The sequence below is a fragment of the Bubalus kerabau genome, chromosome 13 (assembly GCF_029407905.1).
Source record: "Bubalus kerabau isolate K-KA32 ecotype Philippines breed swamp buffalo chromosome 13, PCC_UOA_SB_1v2, whole genome shotgun sequence".
NCBI lineage: Eukaryota > Metazoa > Chordata > Mammalia > Artiodactyla > Bovidae > Bubalus > Bubalus kerabau.
In genome coordinates this window covers 52,775,239-52,791,727 of record NC_073636.1, presented here as the reverse complement: position 1 = coordinate 52,791,727, position 16,489 = coordinate 52,775,239, and the positions used below count along the sequence as shown (strand labels likewise).

Here is a 16,489-nt window from a genome sequence, read left to right as displayed (position 1 = left end):
CTCCCACCTGGAGGGGATTTCGGTGTCTGCAAAGTAGCATAAAGTGAAAGTGAAGTGAAGTCGCTCAGTGTGTCGGACTCTTTGCGACCCCATGGACTGTAGCCTATCAGGTTCCTCCGTCCATGGGATTTTCCAGGCAAGGGTGCTGGAGTGGATTGTCATTTCCTTCTCCAGGGGATCTTCCCGACTCAGGAATCGAACCCAGGTCTCCCGCGTTGCAGGCAGACGCTTTACGGTCTGAGCCACCAGGGAAGCCCAGCAGTTATACATATCTGTTGATGGGGAAACAGCACCCTGCCCAAAAGCTGCTTTTGACTGTTTCTCCCTCATCTCACGTCCCCTCCCCTCCCTAATCAGCAACTACTTGAATCTGCCCACTGAAACTCAGAGAAGGTCATGGAGACTGAATGAAAGCTATTGCCTATAATCAAAGAAATGGGAGAAACAGAAAGGCCTTGTGCCCGGGAGCCCTACAGGGCCCTGTGCCATACCATTACTTGCTGTTCTTTGTGAACATGGGCAAAGTACTTAACCTTAACTTTCTGGGACTGTTTCCTTATCTAATACATGGGTTCAACAGTAGTACTCTTTTACTGCATGTTTGTTTTAAGGATTAGATAGTGCACCCCAAGTGCTTAGTGTGTAGTAAACTTTGAGTAAATGTTTTACTGAAATAAAGTTTTCAGTATTATAATGATCTTGATTTTGTCTTTCCTCCCTAGTAGTTGATGAGGATACAGTATTGCTCTAGCTGTATAATTGATCACAGAGTAATTTTTATCTTGTACGAGTTTCAGTGTGGGGATATTGTGGCAAGGATGGGAGAGGAAGAGACAAGAGAAGAATTGAGTAAATGGGATAAACTGTAGAACATTTGTTCCCTGAACCATCTTCCCTGGAGTTCTGTGGTATACTTTCTTTGTTTTTCTTTTCCTTTCTTGCCACATGTCAGTTTCCTTAGGTCTCACTTTGACCACTCTTTGACTTACCAAAGAGTACTCTTGTGTTTAAGCTACATGCCTATGCCTAGGGTTTCAGCTTCCAGTTCTTTGCTAATTAGGAGAAAATTCATCTTTAGCACTGGATGATGACCATCAACCTCCTCTCATCATCATTGGACAGTTTCCCAGGAACCTGTAACAGGCTCAGAACTGACCCCATCTTCTTCCCTTTAAATGTGTTATTTTTATATTCTCCATCTTGAAGAGTGAAACAACCCAGTAAATCAAACCAGTAAAACAACCCAGTAAATCAAACTTGAATGACATTGTTCTTATGGTTGATGATATAGTCCTGTCTGTTTTAACTTTAATATTTCTCAAAATTGCCTGCTTTCCCCCACCTCTTCTATCCCTCAGCTCTGGTTTTCTTTTTACTTAGATTAGTGCCCATTATTATTTCCTAATTCCAGATCATGTGTCACATTGCTGCCAAGAGTGATCTTTTTGACTTCCTTATCTAATCACAGCACTCCCCAGTTTGAAATCCTCTGGATAAAATCCAAAGTCCTTATCAGTGCAAGCTTTTGTGACCAACCCCTCTTAACCTTTTAGCCTTAACCTTTCCCTGTATCCATGACTGTGTTATGCTCTTTCAGACTCTGTCTGGCTGTGCATCTCCCTCTTTTTTACCTCACATTATAATTTCTTAGGTAAGGATCAGCTCCTCCAGTCAGCATTGTCTGACTGACTGTCTCAAGACTGATGTAGGTATTTTGTTGTTTAGTTGCTAAGTCATGTCTCACCCTTTGCGACCCCACGGACTGCAGCATGCCAGGCTCCCTTGTACTTCACAATCTCCTGGAGTTAGGTCAAATTCATGTCCATTGAGTTGATGATGCCATCCAACCATCTTATCCTCTGCTGCCCCCTTCTCCTTTTGCCTTCAATCTTTCCCAGCATCAGGGTCTTTTCCAGTGAGTCAGTTCTTTGCATCAGGTGGCCAGTGTATTAGAGCCTCAGCATCAGTCCTTCAATGAATATTCAGGGTTGATTTCCTTTAGGATTGACTGGTTTTGTCTCCATGCTGTCCAGGGGACTGTCAAGAGTCTTTTCCAGCACCACAGTTGGAAAGCATTAGTTTTTCAGTGCTTTGACTATATGGACCTTTGTTGCCAAAACGATGTCTCTACTTTTGAATATGCTGTCTAGGTTTGTCATAGCTTTCATTTCAAGGAGAAAGCATCTTTTAATTTCATGGCTGCAGTCATCATCTGCAGAGATTTTGGAGCCCAAGAAAAGAAAATCTGTCACTGCTTCCACTTTTCCCCTTTCTATTTGACATGAAGTGATGGGACTGGATGCCACTATTTTAGTTTTTTGAACGTTGAGTTTTAAGCCGGCTTTTTCACTCACATCTTTCACTCTCATCAAGAGGCTCTTTAGTTCCTCTTCGCTTTCTGCCATTAGGGTGGTATCATCTACATATCTGAGGTTGTTGATGTTTTCTCTTGGCAATTTTGATTCCAGCTTGTGATTCAACAAGCCTGGGATTTTGCATGATAGAGTCTGCATATAAGTTAAATAAGCAGAGTGACAATATATAGTCTTGTCATACTCCTTTCCCAGTTTTTGAACCAGTGAGCTGTTTTATGTCCAGTTCTAATTGTTGCTTCTTCACCTACATATAGGTTTCTCAGGAGACAAGTAAGGTGGTCTGGTATTCCCATCTCAAGAATTTTTCAGTTTGTTGTCATCTATATATTCAAATGCTTTAGTGTAGTCAATGAAGCAAAAGATGTTTTTCTGGAATTCCCTTGCTTTCTCTTTGATCCAACGAATGTTGACAGTTTGATCTCTGGTTCTTCTGCCTTTTCTATACCCAGCTTTGACATCTGGAAATTCTTGGTTCATGTATTGCTAAAGCCTAGCTTGAAGGATTTTGAGCATAACCTTACTAGCATATGAAATGAGCACAATTGTGCGGTACTTTGAACATTCTTTGGCATTGCCGTTCTTTGGGATTGGAATGAAAACTGACCTTTTCCAGGATGTTTGACTTTAGGTGAATGACTATACCATCAAGGTTATCTGGGTCATTAAGATCTTTTTTGTATAGTTCTTCTGTGTATTCTTGCCACTTCTTAATTTCTTCTGCTTCTGTTAGGTCCTTACTGTTTCTTTTATCCTGCCCATCCTTGCATGAAATGTTCCCTTGATATCTCCAGTTTTCTTAAAGAGATCTCTAATCTTCCCCATGCTATTGTTTTCCTTTATTCCTTTGCATTGTTCATTTAAGAAGGCCTTATCTCTCCTTTGGGCTTTCCTGGTAGCTCAGACGGTAAAGCATCTGCCTACAATGCGGGAGACCCAGGTTCGATCCCTGGGTCGGACAGATCCCCTGGAGAAGGAAATAGCAACCCACTCCAGTATTCTTGCTTGGAAAATCACATGGGCTGAGGAGCCTGATAGGCTACATTCCATGGGGTCACAAAGAGTCGGACACGACTAAGCAACTTCACTTTCACTTTATCTCTCCTTAGTATTCTCTGGAACTCTGCATTCAGTTGGATGTGTCTTTCCCTTTCTCCCTTTCCTTTCACTTCTCTTCTTTCCTCAGCTTTGTAAAGCTTCCTCAGACAACCACTTTGTCTTGCATTTCTTTTTCTTTGGGATAGTTTTTGTCACTGCCTTCTGTATGGTGTTCAGAACCTTCATCCATAGTTCTTCAGGCACTCTAACAGATGTAACCCCTTAAATCTATTTGTCACCTCCACTGTATAATCATAAGGGATTTTATTTGGATCATACCTGAATGGCCTAGTGATTTTCCCTACTTTATTCAATTTAATCCTGAATTTTGTAATAAGGAACTGATCCAGTCAATTACAGGTCTTGTTTTTGCTGACTGTATAGAGTTCTCTATCTTCAGCTGCAAAGGATATAATCAGTCTGATTTCAGTATAGTGAATGTCCATATGTAGAGTCATCTCGTGTTGTTGGAAGAGAGTGTTTGCTATGACCAGTATGTTCTCTTGACAAAACTGTTAGCTTTGCCCTGCTTCATTTTGTACTCTAAGGCCAAACTTGCCTGTTACTCCAGGTGTCTCTTGACTTCCTACTTTTGCATTCCAGCCCCCTCTGATGAAAAGAACATCTCTTTTTGGTGGTAGTTCTAAAAGGTCTTGTAGGTCTTCATAGAACCAGTTTCAGCTTCTTTGACATTAGAGTGGTTGAAGCAAAGACTTGGATTATCATGATATTGAATGGTTTGCCTTGGAAATGAACCGAGATCATCCTGTCATTTTTGAGATTGTACCCAAGTACTACATTTCAGATTCTGTTATTGACTATGAGGGCTATTCCATTTCTTCTAAAAGATTCTTGCCAACTGTAGTAGATACAGTGGTCATCTAAATTAGATTTGTCCATTCCTGTCCATTTTAGTTCCCTGATCCTAAGATGTTGATGTTCACTCTTGCTATCTCTTGCTTGACCACATCCAAGTTGCCTTGATTAATGGGCCTAACATTCCAAGTTTCTATGCAATCTTGTTCTTTACAGCATTGGACTTTACTTTCACCACCAGACACATTCACAACTGACCATCATTTCTGCCTTGGCACAGCTGCTTCATTCTTTCTTTAACTATTAGTAATTGCCCTCCACTCTTCCCCAGTAGCATATTGTACACCTTCTGACCGGGGGGACTCATCTTCCAATGTCACATCTTTTTGCCTTTTCATGCTGTTCATGGGGTTCTCTGGGCAAGAGTACTGAAGTGGTTTGCCATTCCCTTCTCCAGTGGGCCATGTTTTGTCATAACTCTTCACTATGACCTGTCCTCCTTGGGTGGCTCTGCACGGCATGGCTCATGGCTTCATTGAGTTACATTAGCCCCTTCTACAGGACAAGGCTGTGATCCATAAAGGGGGATCTAGTTATAGATCCTGTGCTTATTTCTGTCAAGTCAGTTAATCATATTGTGTGATAATCCAGACATTTATAATCTGTACGTTGACACTTGCAGATTAACAACTTTAGAAGGATCCTGGTGGTCCAAGATGTGTCATAATATGTAATTTTGCTGGGCACAGATTCATATTACTTGGACTTTGAGTTTGATGGCAGCAGTTGAGTTCACTTAGTTCTTCAGTGAGCCTAACCTCACTAAGAATCTTAAGCTGTCCTTTTTTATTTCCTGCTTTTTCCTGTTCATTTTCTAGTTTTGTAGGTTTTCTGATTCCAAAATTGGAAAATTGAAACAGAAAACTAAGTCCCTGTAATGACTTGAAAATCCAGGTGGTTTTTAAGATGTCTTTTTCTTCTCTTCTCTTTCTGTCTCCCTTATCTTTGGCACTAAATTAGAGGATACAAACTCAAATATGTCTTTGGAAGCCACGCAGCTTATGTGAACGAGAAAGGTAGATCTGTTGGGTCTCATGTTACACTGGAGTTTCTCCATGGCCTATCTAAAGGAGTTCATATTTAACATTTTTATTATACATTGTGCTGCCGTTTTGAAACTTCAGTGTAATTGCTAAAGACTGTACCTATATGATTTAGTTTATTTTTATGAAACTAAACTCATTAAATAAGTAAAAACTTAAGTAACCATACTACTACTTAGTCTTCTAGACCCAGCTGAAATGTTACCTACTTAGTGAAGTCTCCTGAATTCTCCTCGGAATTGTTCTTTCCTCCTTTTGGGGTTGGAATAACAAGTATTGATCTAAATGTATTTTAATTACTCACTTTCATGTCTAATTTCCTGTTAGTTTATTGAAGACAATTATGTATTGAGGAACATCTTATTGATTCCATTAGGAGTTCAATACATTGGTGTTTATCATTGAGCAAAGTGCTAGGATATAGTAAACAGACATGTTCATCCATGAACAGATATCGATTAAAACCAAAATGTGGGAGCCTATAACATTTCCTTCTCTTTTGATGATTTGAAGGGCTGTGTGGCTACACTAATTTCAGCTTTGTTTCTTGGAAATTACCAGGAATGTTAGTCATGATTGATATGTGTTGCTCTATTTGGTGCAGACAGATCTGTGTACGGATGGTGACTAAACTTAATTCCAAATAATCAATGGTTCAGCCTCCTGAGAAAAGATCCCTATAAGGGGAACTTCCTGTTCTAATTTCATACAGTTAAGACTCATAAATCACCTGATAATTGTGGAAAATATAAAGAAATTTGAGTGGACCTTGGATAAAGAAAGAGTTTGGAATAAACAGACCTCAGTCCTATTTCTGACAATACTAATTAACATTGTGACTTCAGTCAGGTCTTTCCTAGTCACAGTTTCTTCCTCTGTAAAGTAATAAGGGACAGTTTCTTCCTCTGTAAAGTGATAAGGGACTTGATGGTTTCAAATCTTTCCCTAAAATTATTTAGTCTGAAAAACTCTAATTTCCAAAATATTAGGACCAGTGAAGGAAATACTGTTCATTCAAAGAAAAATTTGAAGGAATTTACTGAAGTTCGTATAATAGCCATTGTGTATGTGTTTCTGGAGAGGTTGTGTTTAGGAGCTCTCTAGAAAGAAAAAAAACTTGTCAATAATAATCATTACTGAGGAGTGGGGAACTGGATTATTGGTGGGAAGGATACATTCTGTTTAGCATATTTTCTTTGGTATTCTTTGACTTTATAGTGTGTGGTTCATTATCTACCCAATAAGGACTACCCAATATAGTGTGTGGTTCATTATCTACCCAATAATGGGAATGATGGTGCAGTTCATTAGATCCTGTGCATTTATTTAAAGAAGACTATATATTGAGCTCTCAAGTTTTAGTAGCCAAAGATTCCAAGATATTGACTTGACTTATAAGATGTGAACTATCATCAGCAGTGAAAAACAGCCTTTCCTGGCACTATGGTTTGAGGCATTTTCCTTTTAAAAGGGGTGTTGTGTGATACGGTGAATGTTTTCAATAGTACCTCTACAGTCATACTGTAGTGCAGTTTCTCAAATGGAAGGCCTTGGATATATTTTGGAGAGAAGTTTCTCTGAGTAGACTCTAATAGTTTTAGAAGTTTCAATAATCTGAACGTTAAGTATGTAGATTGCTGACTTTGTAACTGATTATTGCCACACACTTTCAGCTCCCATGTTTGTGTGTGTTTAGGATCAAGCTACATCTTTATTTGTAAGTAAATAGTTTGTGGGACCAAGGGAAGGCCAAGTAGTGCTGGGCACAGTGGGCAACTTGCTTGTAGTTGTTTGAATGGGAAAGTGGTGGGAGAATTGGTGTTATATGACATATGTGTTTAGGCCTGCCAAGCTTAAACAAACACACAAAAACTTGTAGTAGGTCATACAGTAGCTACGTTATGAGTGGTGACTTAATTTCAGCATTGAATTTATTATTATCTATTAATATTGTTAATTTGAATCTTATTGGTTTTATATTTTTATATTTATAAATTTGGTTTTATAGCTGTGTAATAGCACAGTGTTACATTTATATTTAATCATTAATAAAACTTTTAATTAGCAGTGAAGGTGTGTCAAAAATTTTGCTTCATTTAAAAGGTAGTCCATATCTCTCAAATTTGAGAACTCCTGCCATAGTGACTTTTTAAAAAATTATTTATTTTTGCGTATGCTAGGTCTTTGTTGCTACTTGGGCTTTTCTTCGGTTACGACAGGCAAGGGCTACTCTATAGTTGCAGTCCATGGGCTTCTCATTTTGGTGGCTACTTTTGTTATGGGGCACGGGCTCTAGGGGGTGTGGGCTTCAGTAGTTGTGGCACGTGGGCTCAGCAGTTGTGGCTCCCAGGCTCTGGAGCACAGGATCCACAGTTGTGGCTCCTCAACATGTAGGATCTTCTCAGATCAGGAATCGAACCTATGTCTCCTGCATTGGCAAGTGGATTCCTTAGCACTGAGCCACCAGGGAAGCTCTGCAGTAGTGATTTTGCCGTAACCTTATTACAGGTTTGCTTATTCTCAACAGAGTCCACAGATGCCCAAATAAGAGGCAGTTTTCTAAATGTCATTTCTCATAATTGAATTTTGTTGATTAGAAAAAGACTTTGAAATCATGAGTACAGTTGCTGATTGATGACAAATCCAACTTACTTTGAAAATAAAGAAGTCTGAAGATAATGGTGGTTTTCATAGATGGTGACTCCATCTATTTACATGAAACAACCATAGGAAAGGCTGAGATGGTTATCAGAAAAGTGTTCACCTGCTCTAATCCACAAATGAATGGATACACAGGTTCCAACCCTCTCAATTGAAGAGAGCATGACTTGAATGAGTTTAGTCTGAAAACAATGTCAAAGTTGATGTACCTGGCTATTCATTTTAGCTATAGAAAGATATCAGTAATTACCTAATTTTAGGTAGCATAATTTTTTTGTGAATCCTCTAATAAGGACTACTCTTTTGGAAAAGGTTTCTCTAGAAACAGAATTGGGCTTCCCTGGTAGCTTAGCTGGTAAAGAATCCACCTGCAATGCAGGAGACCCGGGTTTGATTGCTGGGTGGGGAAAATCCCCTGGAGAAGGGATAGGCTACCCACTCCGGTATTCTTGGGCTTCACTGAAAGATTGAAGGCAGGAGAGTAATCCAAAGGCATTTGTCTTCAGACCGTGTCATCATCAGAAAATTAAAAATTTCCAGATCTTACCTTGCAAGGATGATGGGCAGATACACTTTAGCCTTGACAACGGGAACACCAAATTCTCTGACCTGATCCAGCTTGTTGACTTTTAGCAGCTGAAAAAAGGGACCTACCTTGCAGACTGAAGCACCACTGCATCCGAGTGGCCTTATGACCTCAGATCTACCCTGGCTGCAGGCCAGTGGACGCTGACACTGTGCTGTGAAGAGGCCTGTGCATCGCTTAGAACACACATCTGTCTGCACCTCCGGGCTCGAAGCAAGATGGTGCGTTCTGCGCTGGCCACAATCGGCTAGTCTGTTGGACTTGATGGTGATTGATTGGCTGCTGCAGATTCAGCAGGGCCGCGCCTCTCTCACTGGCCTCATGGGGAGGGCGGGAGAGAGCAAATTCAAGAATAAACTGGAATAATGGTCTTGGCTGGGCCACGGAGGAATGCAAGCCAGAGAGAAGTGATTGGAAGTGAACTCTTGCCCTGGAATAATCTTGACAATTAAAACTGATGTGTTTAAAAAAAAGAGATTGAAGGCAGAAAGAGAAGGGGATGACAGAGGTTGAGATGGTTGTATGGCATCACCAACTCAATGGACATGAGTTTGAGCAAGCTCTCGGATATGGTGAAGGACAGGGAAGCCTGGTGTGCTGCAGTTCATGGGGTCACAAGGAGTCAGACAGAACTGAGTGACTGAACAAGAAACAGGATTGTTCTGTTCTTTAGAATTGTTGGCTGTTGGGAGCTTCACAGGTGATCCAGTGCATGGGGGCCAGGTTTGATTTCTAATCAGGGAACTATTAGTAGACCCCACATGCTGAAACTAAGACCCAGTGCAGCCAAATATAAATAAAAATAAATATTAAAATATTGTTGGATTTTATTAAAATTAAATATTAAAAAATTGTTGGATGCTCTAAATGGTTTTGATTTTAAAGTTGATCTGGACCCAATTTTTTTGTTAGTTGCTTAAAAGAATCACTTTTCTGTTAAGGTAATTGTTCTTGACATCAAAACAGTGTTTATCAGCACAGAAGAGATGACTGCATTTTCTGTCTTTTACATTTCAAATAATTCTAAAAGAATTTTAAAAGAGGAATGCAAGATTTTATATGCTATGCCGTGTTATCTGATCTGGCATTAGTTTTTTGAATCTTGCCCTGTGCTTTTAAGGCAGTTTGGCTGTGGACACTGTCAGACTAAGGAACTTCCCTTTTTTTCCTTGTTGTAAAGTGGATGTTGAATTGTATATCATGCTTTTTCTGCGTCTCTTAATGTTCATATGATATTTCTTTAAATTGTTAATATAATGAATTACATTAATCAACTCTTCATGAGAAAATATTATTTTATTTTTTCTTTTAGACTCATTTTATGTAATTTTTATTGTAAATATACATAACAAAATATACCATTTTTACTACAGTTTGGTGTACATTCATATTGATTGTTGTGATATCATCACCACCATCCATTTCCAGGACTTTTTCATCATTCCCAACTAGAACTCTGTATTCTTTTACCAGTATGTTCTGATTCTCCCTCCCTCTAGCCCTTGGCAACTACCTTTCATTAATTAAAAAGGGAGTTTTTAAATGAAACACAATTTGATCATGGTGTCTACAGTAGTATCTTTTTATCTTATACATTGATGGCATCAGATTACTAGTATTTTGGTTGGAATTTTTTCAATAACAGTTAAGGCTATTTTCTAATTTCCATTGTGGTTTTCTTCTTTGAGCCATGGGTTATTTATAAGTGTGTCTTTTAATTTTCAACTGTGAGGTTTTTTAATATGGATTAATAGATTTAACTGCATCGTGGTTAAAGGATTGACCTGTATGATTTTAGTCCTTTAGTAGTTGTTTGCTGTTTGGCTGAGTGTGTTCTCCACATTATTAATGTTAAATTGTTAACATTGTACTATAATTGCCTTATCTTTGTCACTATATCCTTCTAGCTATACAAGTTTTCTGAATCATTTAAGAAATAAGTTGCAGACAAAATGCTCTGTAACTTTAAAATCTGTATATATATCCTAAAAACAAGGATACTCTTCTGTTTAATCATAGCACACTCATTAAAATCAGGAAATAAATATTGATACAGTACTGTCTAATTCACAGATACCTCTCAGATTTCACTGATTTTCCAATTATGTTTTTTACAGCAAAAACAAAAAAAAAAAGCTAAAAGATCAACCAAAAACCCAACTTCCCCCTCCAAAAGGGCTTCTCAGGTGGTAAAGAATCCGCCTGCCAAGCAGAAGACCTGGGTTTGATCCCTGGGTTTTGAAGATCCCCTGCAGGAGGAAATGGCATCCCACTCCAGTATTCTTGCCTAGGTGATCCCGTGGACAGAGGAGCGGGCAAGCTACAGTCTGCGTTCTCTGGGTTGTAGAGAATTGGACACGACTTAGAGAATAAACAGCAACAGCAATCCTTCTAGAAAGAAAACCAGGAAAACCTCTTTCTTTCCTCCTTTTATTTCCAGTTCAGAAACCATCTAGGAACATGTCTTGCGTTTAGTTATCATGTCTCTTCAGTTACAGTTAGTTCAGAAATATTTTACCTTTTCTAGTAAGTAAATAATATCCATTTTTGTGAAATGATAACTTTGAGGCTGTATGAATAGTTCATTTCTCATCCACTTTTTACCTACTAGTTTTAGCACCCATTCATTGATGATCTGTGCCTAAGTCAGTTATTAATATAGTGGTTACCAAATGATAAAATTTATAAAATTTCATCACTCCTTTTGAGTTCATTTGGCATTTCACTGTAAGAAAAAGCTTTCTCTACCCCTTTTTCTTTTTATTTATTTATGTATTTACCCTGCTGCCTGGCATGGGAGATCTTAGGTCCCTGACCAGGGATGGAACCCATGCCCCCTGCAGTGGAGTCTTGACCACTGGACCACCAGGGAAGTTTCTTTTTTCTCTCTTAAAATCATTTAGGAGCTTCCCTGGTGGCTCAGTGGTAAAGAATCTGCCTGCCAGTGCCGGAGATCACGGATTCCAACTCTGATCTGGGAAGATCCCACATGCTGCAGAACAGTCAGGTCCATGCACCACAACTCTTGAGCCTGCGCTCTAGAGCCTGCATGCTGCAGCTGCTGAAGCAGAGAAGCCTCCACAATGAGAAGCCCTCACACTGCAACTAGAGATTAGCCCCTACTCTCCACAAGAGAAAAGTCCAAGCTAGTAACATTTCGGTATAGCCAGAAAAGAAATTTATTTTAAAAATCATTTAAACGTATCAACATGAACTCCTGGATTCCTGTTATTCATTTACCATTTATTTGATGCTCATATTGTGCTAGATTTGGCCATAGACACCCTTTCAGGCTGGCTCCTGAGGCCTTTTTTCATGTCCCCGTCATTCTTTGATCACTTACTTTTCTTTTTACACAGTAAGATTTTCCATGCTCATCTTGTACTTTCACTGCCCCAGTCCAAAATCAACGATGTCTATCAGGGAGCTCTGGTTCCTTTTATTAGGGGATGTATTTAGGAAATAAGATCTGAATACCAGATGTGTTCTTTGCTTCTGAGATGTCATTGCTCCTAGGCTCTGTTAGAGGTTAGAGATAGGATAGTGTTTTTAAATGTACCTAGGATTTAATTTATAAGTATGACTGAGTGATGGCATGAAGAGGTCAGTGCCATTGAAGGAAGTTCATTGCTCATAGTTCCCCAGAGGGAGCAGGCACCAAGCTATTATGCAGGGTTACATGGGAAAAGCACTAAGGTCAGTCAGGAGGCAGAGGAGTGAGGGGAAAATATGGATAAGTGCCTTTATCATTGTGGTGGTGAGAATTGTTAGAAACGTCCCCTATTGGGCAGAAAGTGAAACACAGATGTTGGGGTTTGTGGTTGAAGAGTTTGTAGTGATTTATACATATACATATGTATCAGATGGTAAAGAATCTACCTGCAATGCAGGAGACCCAGGGTCTATCCCTGGGTCGGGAAAATCCCCTGGAGAAGGGAATGGCTGCTACCCACTCCAGTATTCTTGCCTGGAGAATCCCATGGACAGAGAAGCCTGGCGGGCTGCAGTCCATAGTGTTGCAAAGAGTCAGACATGACTGAGTGACTGACACTTTCACTTTGACACGTGTGTATACACAAACACAGACGTCAATATCTGCCTATAAATATTGAAAGCCATGATTTCACTTGGATACCTTTAGTTTTGTTTCAATACCATGGATTTTTTCTAGTCTTTTCCTCTTTCTGAATTTGTACCTCCTTTCTCTGACATTTAGAACCTGGCTTTCCAACTTGTTCCCTCCAGCACCATTGTGGGTAACAACCTCCTGACCACAAGGGCTGTCTCATTGACCCCAGTCCCACTGAAAGTGCTGGCTGAGCACTATTTAGTTCCATGATTCCCTTTTAAATACAGAAAATTCTCACTTTTCATAGTTCCCATATGCATGAATTTCTGTTACCATGGTTTAGATGACACCAGTCCCCAAATAACAGTTAATGTAACTAAATATAACTTGTGATCAGAAATAACTTCTCCAAAACAATTAAAATTTACTTTGACTCTGTAATAGCTGTGATTACTATCTCCCCTGAACAATATTCAGTTGAAGGTAGCGTGTTTGTTTGTTTTTTTTAAAAGGAAAATTGCAGTCTCTGCATTGCTCTCAGCTGAACTTTACACAGCTCTGCATTTCCCTCTCTCAGTTCCTCTTGGAATGGTGGGTGGGTAGAGAAGAGAGGATATGTACAAAAATATATTTTTAGTTCTTTTGAACAGAGGGGTTGCTCCAGCCATTGCTATTGATGACAGGAAGTATATTTATAGCTCCAGGGAAGTAGGGTCCTGGTTTTAAGAAAACCTGTGAGGCTGTACTTAATATATTTCACTGAAGCGCATTTGCAGTTCATAGGAAGTGAAGTTAAGATGAATGGACTTGCAGCATATGTTACAAAGTATAGTTATTTTCATAAATATATTCAGTCTTTTCCTGAATTTGGAAAAAAAACTTCCATTTTGAAATTTCACAATTTTTGACACCTAAAACAAAGGACCCTTCTAGAGTATATGGATGTGTGTGGAGAGTTCAGATGATAGTATGCAGTTGTGCACTTGAGGGTTACCAAATATTGTTCCCAGTTAGATATCATGTATGAAGTTCTTACTAGTGGAGCTTCTATTGTGATCTTTTTTTAAAGACTGAAACCAAAATAATTGTTCATGGGTCATAAGATAACCTCTGTAAAATCAGTTTGGAATTTTCCACTAACATCATATAATTTTCTCACAGATTTGATTGGGACAGAACTTTTGCCATTGATTATCATGCGCAGTGAACACATTAAACACAAGTTAAATTATTCTGAAGCCTTTTCGCTCTTTTTTTCCACTCCTTTTCTTAATTGAGGGAAGCAAAGAGTTGGTTTCCAAGGATACATCTTCTCTCTTACACTGGTCTCAGATTGATGTAGTCGTGGAAACCAAGCAGTAAACTCATTCTTGGCAGCTGCCACCATTGGTCTGATCCTTTCTTTTAAAAGCATGAGATTCTTTAATAATTCATTTTGGGAAGATTGGGGCCAAATGATTCCAGGTCATCCCAGAGGGGGGTTGGGAATGTTGTCAAATAGATGCAATTCAGTTAAGTACTAACTACCCACTCCAGTATTGTTGGGCTTCCTTTGTGGCTCAGCTGGTAAAGAATCTGCCTGCAATTCGGAAGACATGGGTTCGATCCCAGGTCGGTTTGGGAGGATCCCCTGGAGAAAGGAAAGGCTATCCACTCCAGTATTCTGGCCTGGAGAATTCCATGGACTGTATAGTCCATGAGGTTGCAGGCAGTCGAACACAACTGAGCGACTTTCACTTTAAGTATTAACAAGTTGCTAAACAAAACTACAGTGCTAATGAGAGATTTGTATGCCTGATTTAAGCAGGACTATAAAGTATAGAATTATTAATATTTAGTCTTTTAAAAAATAATTTTTATTTATTTATTTTTGTCTGTGCTATGTCATTTTGCTACTCTGGCTTTTCCTAGTTACAGCGAGCAGGGGCTACTCTCTAGTTGTGGTGCCTGGACTTCTCATTGCAATGGCTTCTCTTGTTGCAGAGCATGGGCTCTAGAGTGGGCTTCAGTAGTTGTGGCAGGTGGGCTCAGTAGTTGCGACTCTCTGACTGTAAAGCACAGATTCAATAGTTGTGGCCCATGGACTCTGCAGTATGTGGGATCTTCCTGGACCACATACAGACAGGATCAAACCCCTGACTCCTGCATTGGCAGGTGGATTTTTTGCCACTAAGCCACTAGTGAAGCTGTGGTTAGTCCTTTTAAAGAATAGTTTAAAACATTCCTAAGTATAATTTGAGGATTTTATTTTTTGCTTTTAGCTTTATGAATTTAAAATGTTAAGAGTTATAGATATGCTGAACATTTTTTTTTTTTTTTAGCGCAATGAAGGTTTTCAACTTAGGGCTTTCCTTGGTGGATCCAAGATGCAGGTTTGATCCCTGGGTCAGGAAGATACCCTGGAGGAGAAAATAACAACTCATTACAGTATTCTTTCCTGAAAAATCCCATGGACAGAGGAGCCTGGCAGCTCGTCCAAAGGGTCACAAAGTTGGACACAACGGAGCACACACAAGATTTTCAGCTTACCCACTAAATGCTATTTACTCATGAAATAAAAATATGAAATAATGTACTCTTTAAAATATTTTGTGGATTATGAAGCCATCTACTAAATTGATCACTCTCTCTGCTTCAGTTTCCCCTCTGCAAAATGGGACATCATAATATCCACTTCACGACTGAAGTGACTTAGCAGCAGCAGTAGCAGGGTTGTGGTGGGGCGTAAATGAGCTAAATTATGTAACATACCTAACTTATCAGAAGTATTAAACTAATATTGGCCATTAAATTTATACATAAAGAATAGAATTATTGATGAGGTTGTAAAAGCTGAAAAATAACTAAATTCAAAGATGATTTGTACTGAGTTCATTTATGAAAGACCCCAAAAGGAAGGACGATGCCTTTTGACACATGTACTGCTTTTTAAGTTAACAAGGTGATAGAGGATTTAGGAATGTCCTCCCTATCCCGAATGAGTAAATCATCTGCTTTCTTCTTCCTTTTAAACATTTAGTAAGATATTTGTCAGTCTGGGAAACAGTAATTGTTTGATTGATTGCTACATACTAGGTAGGTGCTAAGGTTTCAAAGGTGAATGAGACAACATTCTGTTTGGAGGGGTGTGAATGGAGAAGGGTGAAGAAGTGAGAATGACCTATTCTTATAAAACTTAATTCTTTATAAACTGTGTTAAAGAGCTTCCCTGGTGGTTTAGTGGTAAAGAATCTGCCTGCCAGTATAGGAGACAAAGTTCCAGCCCTGACCCAGGAGGATCCCACATGCTGAGGAGCATCTAAGCCCTTGCAGTACAACTACTCAGCCTGTACTCTAGAGCTTGGGAGCCGTAGCTACTGAGCCTGTATGCTGCGGCTACTGAAGCCCACTCTAGAGCCCATGCTCCGCTCTAGAGGCCACTGCAAGGAGAAGCCTACACACTAACTAGAGTAGCCTCTGCTCGTCACAACTAGAGAAAAGCCTGCACAGCAATGAAGACCTAGCATAGTCAAAAATAAAATTATTTTTAAAAATTGTGTTTGAGGCGGCTGGACCCGCCCGAGAGGCCCGGGCGCAAGAAGCGGGGCAGGGAGGTTGGCAGGTTTGGGGTGTAGAGAGTGGCGTAGGAGACAGGGTCGCCCCCGGGTTCACGATGCAGCCCCCGGATGAGGCCGCAGTATTTTCGTTATATGATCGGGCCCCATGGCTGATGGCGCCGCTGGCCCGGAGCCTGAGAGGGTTATGAAAACGTGTCAGACAAAATGGGGCCAGGGACCCGGGGGCT

General features: G+C 39.8%; 1 protein-coding gene and 1 non-coding gene across 7 annotated transcripts in view; both read left to right on the top strand.

The window, feature by feature from the left end:
• Positions 1–16,489, top strand: part of PTPRA (protein tyrosine phosphatase receptor type A) — a 172,791-nt gene that overhangs the window by 18,272 nt on the left and 138,030 nt on the right. The window lies entirely within an intron of this gene.
• Positions 16,344–16,486, top strand: LOC129626280 (small Cajal body-specific RNA 17). The gene has a single exon (XR_008701893.1). It is a non-coding gene; the product is annotated as a small Cajal body-specific RNA 17 (non-coding RNA).